This window comes from Mastomys coucha, unplaced genomic scaffold (genome assembly GCF_008632895.1).
Source record: "Mastomys coucha isolate ucsf_1 unplaced genomic scaffold, UCSF_Mcou_1 pScaffold17, whole genome shotgun sequence".
NCBI classification, from domain to species: Eukaryota; Metazoa; Chordata; class Mammalia; order Rodentia; family Muridae; genus Mastomys; species Mastomys coucha.
In genome coordinates, this window is record NW_022196899.1 from 3,882,412 (window position 1) to 3,892,821 (window position 10,410).

Sequence of the window (10,410 nt, forward strand, 5' to 3'; positions counted from 1 at the left end):
CACTTGCTAATCCTTCCCAAACAGTTCCACCAAATGGGACAATTATTCAAGACTTACTTGGGATATCTCACACTACCACAAAGTTGAAGACAAAACGAGACTAATGAAAAAGGTGATCGCTATTAAAGCATGCAGTGTTTAAGAGTGCTTGCTGCTCTTGCGGAGGACCTTAGCCCTGCTCCCAGTACGGGATGTCAGGATTCTTTTTTTTTTTTCAAGACAGTGTTTCTCTGTAGACACCAGGCTGGCCTCGAACTCAGAAATCCGCCTGCCTCTGCCTCCCAAGCGCTGGGATTAAAGGCGTGCGCCAACAGCGCCCGGCATCAATGACCCAACAAACCTGTCACCACTCAATCTCAAATTTCAAGCAACTAGAACTAAGATAAAAAAAAATCCATATCATTTAAGTAACTCCGTCTCATTACTTTTGTCACAGTAGCCATAGCTAACTAACGTGGCCCATGCTCCACTCCAAGCACTGAAATCACAGGCAGCAGCATCGTAATAAACAGTACCCTGAGCTTGGGTGCTTCAACATGCAAAGATGCTCCCATTCATCTCTTCTACTGAGCTCCTTAGCACTGGGCACCATAAATAGCACATAACAGCTTGTCTTTTTTTTTTTTTTTTTTTTAGTGAATACTTGGATGTATATAGCAATATGTGCCATACATATATTATTTTAACTTTCTTATCAATTTTGGATTTGGGTGCCACTAACTTCATTCATTTTTTTAATCACATGAATAATGATTTAGGGAAAATAATATAAGACAGGGTGCTTACCAACTTAGGAGTTATACACCCTCAGACTGAGTTCTGTCCCTACTATTTGGTCATAGTGGGACTTTTGAGAGGCTTAACCTGTGTGAGCGTCACTTCACTCATCTGTGAAACAAGGAGAACAGTAAGACATACCTAAAAACATGATCCTAAGTATTAGCTAAGGAACTGAAAGAAAAGCCACAGGACTTTTCTGCATCCGGCACTCAGGCCATGGAGTAACTCTGCTCTGTTAACTCTAAAATGATTTATTTCAGAGCAAGTCACAAGGTTAGCATACATTTTAATCACATGATCAGTGGCTAGGAATGAAAACTCTCTTTTATTAATTAAGGCATAAGCCTGAGTACACGCAGATCCATCTCTGCAAACAGAAGACTAGCCAAAAGCACAGACCTGGGACCTTCTCCTGCGTGTCCTTCGAACCCTCTCTCAAAAAGAATTATGGATTTCCTGGGTATCTGAATATCTGGGTATGCTCCACTGTAAAATAAGCATAAAACTCCGTTTATCTCATCTATTTTATGCTAAGAGGAAAATGTTGAACTAGTTATCAACAAGTACCCAGCTCCCTTGTTGCCAAATATTCTCTCATAAAAATGACAAAGAGTAATTTTTTGTGTGTTGCAGCATTTTTCTCTGTTCCATCACATTAGGGCAGTGACGGGTCTGTGATTGGACAGGAATAGGGAGGCGGAGCTAGAAGTTTAGGAGTGAGGAGGCCAGAGGTCAGAGGAGAGGGAGGCAACATGGAGGCAGAAGAACAGGAAGATGATCCAGACCCTGCGTGGTTTTAAACAGCCACAAGCAGCTAAGGTTTTTCACAAGGTTGGAATAATTGGGCTAAGGCATTATCTTTATTAAGTGGCTCTGAAACTATTGTATTGGCATCTTGTAAATCGTGATCTTATTGATATATAAACCCGATTGGATGATGAAGCCTTAAGAGTCATGTTTCTACCGGGTAACTAGGCGCTAGATGACTGTTGTGGGGTGTGTGGGGCGTCGCATGTGAGCGAGATGATCTCGTTAGCTGGGAGAGAATAGCAGGAGCCCTCTGGGACATAATAATGTGGCTGGCCAGAAATGGCACCAGAGCTGGAATGTGGTCCAGGGGGGTCAGGATTTTGAGGGGTGAGCTTTGTTAATATTTCCCTCAACATTTGTGCCTTATAGTTAAATAGACACAGACTGGGAAAGGCATGAGTCACACCCAAGCTCACAAGTCTCTTTGATTTTTAAAATCAAGCAAAGCTTGAAACCCAAACCTGTATTAGATTTAGCTCTCTTGAAGCGTTAACCCAGCACACATGCAGAGCACATTCAGAGGACGGATGAAGAATTTGATCCCGAAGAGAGGGTGATCATACAGCACACCCAACAACGTGACCAAAATTGGAAGAACAGAAACCACCATTCCAAGCCAACAGAATGCTTTCTGTCTTTGTGGAGCAGCAAACCAGTCACGTTTGCCATCGTTGTGACTCAGTTCACACCCCAAATAGAACCCCCCCGCAAAGTCAGTAGAAAGTTCACCCTCTCAAGGAACTGATGCTCAGCTGCTGATCAACAATGTCTTGATCAATGTGAAAAATAATTAAGACAGATTTGGACGCAGAAGAAGTTCAGCAGAGTACACATACAAAGGGATACATACTATGGAGTGCTGTTAATAGACGACTTGAGGGCCTGTCTGGGGTATGAACACAAAAAGGTAAATTTTCAGAGTATTTCTGTAGCGATTCTAATAAAATAGTTTCCATTACTCCTCTCTGCATCTTTGTGCTTTTCCTGTACATATCTAGCATGTATACTTGCACACAGCAAGTCAAGACTTAAGTGTAGTATAAAGGGAAATAGGTAGGGGGTATCTCTGGGAGGAACTGAAGACCTGGGACCAGGAGGCTCCTAGGAGTCTATGGGTGTGATCCTAGCTGAGACTTCTAGCAGCTGGGGTATAGAGACTAAAATGGCTACCTCCTGTAGTCAGGTAGGACTTCCAGTAGAGGGAGGGGAATACCAACCCACCCTCAAAACCTTCAACTCAAAATTTGTCCTGCCTAAAAGATGGCAGAGATAAAGATGGGGCAGAGATTGAGGGAATGGCCAACCAGCAACTGACCCAACCTGAAACAAATGCTATGAGCTAGCCGACTCCTGACACTATTGATGGTATTCTGCTCTACTTGAAGACAGGAGCCTAGCATAACTGTCTCCAGATCACCTTTATCTAACAACTGATGGAAACAGATGCAGAGAACCACAGCCAAACATTATGGCTCAGGAATTTATGGAAGAGTTGGAGGAAGGTCTAAGGTGTCTGGAGGGGTCAAGGACAGAAGACCTACAGAGTCACCTAACTTGGGCCCATGAAGTCTCACAGAAACTAAACCATCAGCCAAAGAGCATGCATGGGCTGAACCTAGACCCACCTACATGTTTGTAGGAGAAGTGGAGTTTGATCTTCTTATGGGTGCCCTAACAATTGGAGCAGGGGCTATCCCTGACTCTGTTTCTTACCTGATGAACTCTTTTCCCAATTGGGCTACTTGGTCTGGCCTAGGTGGGAGAGAATGTGCTTAGTCCTGAAGAGACTTGATGGGCCAGTGCAGGTTGGTACACATAGGGGCCTTCCTCTTGTCTGAGGCGAAGAAAGGAGGTAAAGGGGAAAGGGATATATGAGGCTGGAACTTGGAGAAGAGGGAGGGGGCTGCAATCAGGATGTAAAACAAACAAACGAATAAGTGAACAGGTACAGGAACAGTCATATATGCATTCAGTGTATCTTACACATAGTAAGCCAGCTACAAGATTGTTGGAGAAAAAAATTAATTTACATTAACTTCCCAAATCTTGTTTTTGACCCTCCAAGAAATTTGATCATTTTACTAGATTCTATTTCACAAATAGTTTATATTTCTCTAGAGGATTCGCAGATATCTAAGAATTTATTTTCTCATACTTGCCTGCCAAGACCAAGTGAATGATCACTCCTCGTGTTCTCCTGAACATCAGTGTTGGCGGCCACTGCTCACACAAATATCCACTGCTCACATAGATATCCACTGCTCACACAGGTACTCGCTCCTCACCCAGCAAACCGCTGTTCACACAGGTATTCACTGCTTACATACTTATTCATGCCAGAACTTTGCTACTGTTATGGTCACTGGTGAAGATAACACTTCGCCTTCCAGAAACCCATGGAAATGATGGAGATAGAATGGAAAGGATCTACAGCAAAGCTTATTCATTTCAAAAGTTGGGATAAGCAATAGAACAGCCCCAAAGATGTTTTAATCTTTTACTCTATATGCATAATTTGACTTATAAAGGTACAAGCCTGCAAATTAGATGATGACTAATGACATTCAAATTAAGAGCCTTATCTCATGAGTCTTTCTTGTGGACCTGAAGTCGGAGTTAACGTGGTATGGCCAAGGAGATAAGGGCTTCCTTTGGGCTTCCATGAAGAAGGCAGTCTGTGAGCAACTTGACTTTACCCAGTTCCATCTGTGTTTGACTCCACTTTTATACAATATCAGTAGCAAAGTGATTCATGGTTATCTGAAGGCAGCCTTTCCACGATTCCTTTCAGTCACGTGGCAGAGGTTCCAACTACATGTCACTCACCTTTTGCTAGCTCCTGGTCTTGGTGTCAGAAAGCAGACTGCCATGGTGAGACACGGGGAGTGAGCAAGCACTTCTTCCTTCTTCTTCAGTGTGCTGAGACGCCCAGCTCCTTCCCATCACATCTTCCGTCAGGATTCAGCCCCCATTCTCTCTTTTGGTAGAAAATAAGCAACTATCTAAATGATAATAATAAAATATAATAGGATAAAACTAAAACAATAGAATAATGAACAGAATAAGACGAAGCAAACACAAGGGTAAAATAGAGCCTGGCAAAAATGCACAAGAAACAGGCATAGCTGCAGGGACACACTTGTTCTTACAGGTATCCCACAAAATCAAGAGACTAGATGTCTATAATATATATGCAAACAACCTGTGGTATAAAAAAATCATAAGCAAAAATAAAACAGACAACATCATTTTAAAATGAAAAGCATCTGGCCCAAAATTATGAGACGAGGAACCACTCCATAGATGTCACTGAGTTCACAAGACAAGGAACTACTCCAGAGATGTCACTGAGTTCACGAGACGAGGAACCACTCCATAGATGTCACTGAGTTCACGAGACGAGGAACTACTCCAGAGATGTCACTGAGTTCACTTTTATTTGGCCATCTACTCTTGGAAACAGGGCCCGCCCCTAAGAGTAGTTCGTTTACCCAGTGTGACTCCCTTGCAGAGAATTAAATTTTCATTTGCAAGTGATTATCAATTAGAGACTGCTTCTGGGTTAGGGATGGGGGCGTGTGTTCACTTCTCCTTCCTGCCCTCTAATCCCATATGATGCAGGCCTGTGAAGGTGCTGAACATGCTGCTTCAGTCCCTGTAAGTTCATATGTTCAGCAGTCCTGCTCTATTTTGAAGGCCTTATTTTCTTGGTGTCCTCTACCCACTCTGGCTTTTGCACTCTTTCTGCCTTCTCTTTGATAGGATTCTCTTATCGCTAAAGATAAGAATTTAAGGGAGACATCCCATTTAGAGATGAGCATTCCAAGTTATCTCACTCTCTTCATCGTGTCTAGCTGTGTGTCTCTGTATTTGTTCCCATCTGCTACTGGAGAAAGCTTCTCTGATGAGGACTGGAGAAGGTACTGATCTCTAAGTGCAGCAAATACTAACAGGAGTCATTTTAATGCTAAATTCCTCTCATAGAACAGTAGTGTTTGGTTTGTCTATCTGGTCTGAAATTTTTGGTCATGTGAACAATAGCAGATATGGTTTCCATCTCGTGGAATAGGCCTTGAGTCAAATCACATACTATTTGATTACTTCCACAAGTTTTGTGCCACCATTACCCTAGCATACCTTGCAGACAGGGCAGATTATAGCTCAAAGGTTTTATGGATGTTTACATTTACATTTCTCCTTTGGTAGCGTATAAATCACCTTCTTGTATCTTATAATCTAAGAACTGTGTAGAATTCTTACATAGAAGAATATCACAATAAATTAAATAGAATGAATTTGTAGTTTGATAAATCACACCTAACAGTCATATCGTTTCTGTTTCTAGATTACTGTGGTACAAATGACGACTGAGCACCAGAGCACATTAAAACACCTCAGCACAGTGGCTACAGTAGATGGATCAACAGATAGAAGCCATTATTGCTATTATCACTTGTATAGTTATCATCTAAGACTAAAGTCATTGTGACTAGAGCCAATACTTGTATCATCTCACATCTAAATAGTTTCTCACAGAGATATCTATAAGCAGGGACCTAGCTTTGTTCTTAAAGAAGAGAGGATTCACATTACAGTTTTTCAAGTTCTTGAAAAGCAGTCCAAAAAAGTCACACGTATATACATTGGATAAAAAAAAAAAGCTTTGAGGGCAGGGGCCTTGTAATAGATGAATTTGAAGCAGCCTTAGTAACTTTGCTATTTAATGAAACCTTAGCTACCTATCAAGATCTATTGGTTTCAAAGTAAACCCCTAGAACTATGGGATGTAGACATACCTAAGTATTCTTTCTGCTTATTGGGCATTAACTCATTGACCTTCTGGAGAGTAATTAGAATGTAAATGTTGACATTTTATATGATATGCAATTCGCTCAGCTGTCTGTTCAGCCACCTACACATTTTGTCATTTAGATGAAAATTAAATGTGAATTGATGAGTAAAATTTTAGGTATACATTTTTTTCACGAAGTAGGAGACTCAAAAATCTTAAAGATCAGTTGTACCACACCTTAAAATATTCAGGCATCTTTTTTTAATCAAGAAAAAAAATGTCATTTCTTACAGAAGATCCATGAAGCCAAGGCTCATTTAAAAACTATAGTTTAGCTCTTGGAAGGGATAAGCTACTCCTGTTAGAGAAACGGGTACACCGATTGAAGCTCTTAACCTCTCCTCCGCTCTTCCAGATTGAAGGTCCCAGTCTTATCCCAGCTCTACGGCAGAAAACCCGAGCAGCCGCTATCTCGACACACCTCAATGATCTTCCCCTCCTAACCTCTCTCCCCAACTCATTACATTATCCCAGCAACCTAGATCCCCAACTCCAGCAGGATCTCCCAAGAACCTGTAGGCTACTCTGGCCAGGGACGGAGGAAGGCTAAGTACAGATGTGTACTTCCTCCTCTGCTCCTCCAAATCCAATCCCCGTGCCTTATCCCAAGCTCTGCCGCAGAACACCTGCTATGTCCTATGTCCTCCCTTCTCCTCTCCAGCCTCCAGTCTCCAGTGATTCACACAGATCTCCTCCTCCAAGCTTCCTTCCCCCCTCAGTGCTTTCTCCCAGGCCCAACTCTGGCAGACACTACTAAGGAACCCACTGAACACTCTGACCAGGGAAATAAGCAAGTAGGCTTACAGCCTATCTTCCGTTCTCCCTCCATTCCTCCAAGTCCAGTCTCTGAGTCTGGTCCCTGCTCTGTAGCTGTGAACTTTGCTCATTTTCTGCCCCCCCCCCCATTCCAATGGAAATAACTAAGCAAATCGTAGTGCAACACCCTGACTCCCTCCTTCTTGTGAACCCCTCCACTGCCCCTAGCCAATTTCTATCCCTATGTGTCATGTCCCAATATCCAGAAACATATTTTATCTAGAACCTCCAGTTTCTATACCTAGAAGGACCCACTAAGATTCTTCTATCAGGCAGCACACAGCCAACACACTCTCGTAAGATCAGAGAGGAAATAGAAACCAAGGATTAAAACACATAACCAACAACAATAGACCAGTATCAGTACCTACAAAAATAACCTTCAAAATCACAGACAACTAAACACCATTACAGCTTAAATCACATACCTCGTATACTAATAGTTGGAGACTTCAATACCCAGCTCTTGCCAATAGACAAAGCATCTAGACGAAAGCTAAACAGAGAAATTTGAGCCCTAACCAAAAGATCTAACTGATATTTACAGAACATTTCACTAAAATACAAAATAATTTACATATTTCTCAGCAAGACACAGGTTTCTCCAAAATTAATCACATTCAGACACAAAAAAAAGTTTTAGTACAGACAAGAAAATCAAAATAGCATCCTGCATCTTATCTGGCCATCAAAGATTAACGGTGCATAGCAACTACAACAGAAAGAACAGAAATTGAACAAATTTATGGAATAAAAAGAGAGTCAAGACAGAAATTAACAAAAATTTACAGCCTCTCTAGAATTGAATGAAAATAAATACACAGGATACCCAAACTTATGGGATATAATGAAAAGCTTTTCTTTCTTTTTTTTTTCAAAGAGATCATTGATTTTATTTTATTTTGGGAATAAAATGGGGATCACAAAGGAACACAATCAATATTATTAAAAAGCATTTTCAGAAAGCCTACTTAGATTGATTGTTTCTAGGTCTGATTCTCTACCTTCAATTTTCCATCCTACTGTATACCATATCATACTAATCTGAAGCTTAAAATCAGCACCTTTGAATCTGGGTAATACATGGAACTCCAGGGTCCTTTCCAAGTCCTGATAAGGCCTAATGGCATGGTGCTGGCTGCACTACCTCACCACCAGCCCAGCTCATCATCTGCTTCTCATTCTCTATTTTCTTTCTTTGCTTGTTTTGATTTTATTTTTGTTTTGTTTCTGACGAGCCATGCCAAATTTCATCTCAGGAATTCATACTCCTGCCTAGAACGTATTTCATTCAGGATTGCCTCCAAACCCTTATCTCAGTTCCTTTGTACCTTTGCCCAAGTACATTATGGTTATCACGAACTCTGTCTTCCTATGCTGTTCATACGTTCTGTTTACCACAACCTAATGCTCAGTTACTTTTACTTTACCAGAATGTAGTCTTACAACTTATAAAGTTGGAAGGCCTCCCTGAGGTCCTATATTAGAATTTCTTTTTAAAGCCTGCAAGCAAGTTTTCCACTAGGGACCCATAGGATGTATCTATTTGTGTCCTTACATATGCGAAACTTTATTGTGAAACTAAGAAAGATTCCAGATTTTCTTTTTCATATCGACATGGCTTTTTCCTTCTTTCCTTCTGGGTATTCTTTTTTTTTTTTTTTTAAAGATTTAAGTTTTATTGCATTATGCTGACAAAAGATACTTGATTTCAATTTATCTGAACTTGTTAACATCTAAAAACATATTTTAAGTAATAGAATTACATCACATTCTTGTTTCCCTTTTGTACCCCAACTCCTCCCAGAGACCTCCCTTCAATACCTGCAATAAATTTTGTTTTTTTAATTTTATCATATTCTTTAAAATTTATAAAATATTATAACAAAAAATGAGTATTATAAAAATTGTTTGATATAAAACAAAACTTAATACTTCTCTATAGCAACACTGAAAATACATGTTTTTCTCAATATAAATTTTAAATAACTCCAAGCATATTAACTATGTATTTTAAAATAATATATCACTACTAATACTTTTTAAATGAACATGAATAGGTAAAGTCTTTTTGTTTGTTTGTTTTGTTTTGTTTTTAGTAGAGCATAAAATCTTTTCTCTTAGCATGGTACAAGCCCAAAACAAGAACAATTTTTCGACACTGGAGATCATTGTAATAAGGCTGTACTTTAATGACCCTCACATCACCAAAGGATTTTACCTTCTTCGTAGCTAAGCTGAGAGTTGACAGTTCTGCTCTGCCAAGGAATGAATTGTAGGAACGATTTTTGGATACAGCCTTCCTGCTATGGCCAAAGCTATTTGCCTTGAGTGAGTGACTTCATTCTCAGCCCACAGAGAACAGGTTACATTCATTTAAGAAATGGTGTAGGTATTAAGATGGTCTATCCATAAAGTCATTCACCAACTGTTTCAATGAACAATGGTTCTGCTTGGAGGGTGGCACAGACATTAGGTATGGGTAAGAATTTGGCTCATTAGCTGTGATAATTTGGAAAAGCATTTATCTCAGAGAAAGAGTAACTTATAAAGTCCTCTTCTTCAAACTTGATACAAGAGTTAAAAACATTAAGAAAAGTATTCAGTCTCAGTCTTTCTTATTCTCTTATAAGCCACCTCCAAGTTAATTACCTACATTTCTTTTGGCTGTATAAATACTTTTGAAATACGCAAGCTGTTCCGAAAACTATAGCATAGTGTAAAACTATCAAATAAATAATACTACTAATAGAGAGGCTGAGATAGGAGAAGCCTGATTTCAAGACTATTATGTGGTACACAACAAGACACTGTCATGTACAAACAAGCAGAATGTGTATATGGATTGTATAATATTGGACCTATTTCTCCAATTACCAAAGTAGAGAGACTACTGGATGACAGCCAACAAATTTCTAATTCCTCATATTTTTGGATTTCACTCGATTAGGATATGTTGGTAATATTAATTTTCATATTAAGATATTAAGAAAAAGCAATTGTTACTTCCTGTTGCTTTTGTTTTAAGAGGTGGAATAGGTTTGTGTGGGTTTGTTGAAAGATTACTTTCTTGCTTCTTCTAGGGTAGTTTTGCTCCTTATGTTGGAGTTTTCCATCTATTATCCTTTGTAGGGCTGGATTTGTGGAAAGAT

General features: G+C 39.8%; 1 long non-coding RNA gene across 1 annotated transcript; it reads left to right on the forward strand.

Moving 5' to 3' along the window:
• Nucleotides 1-1,503: 1,503 nt before the first annotated feature.
• LOC116094704 lies at nucleotides 1,504-6,085 on the forward strand. The gene is made up of 2 exons (XR_004120267.1): nucleotides 1,504-1,611; nucleotides 5,936-6,085. It is a non-coding gene; the product is annotated as an uncharacterized LOC116094704 (long non-coding RNA).
• Nucleotides 6,086-10,410: the final 4,325 nt, after the last annotated feature.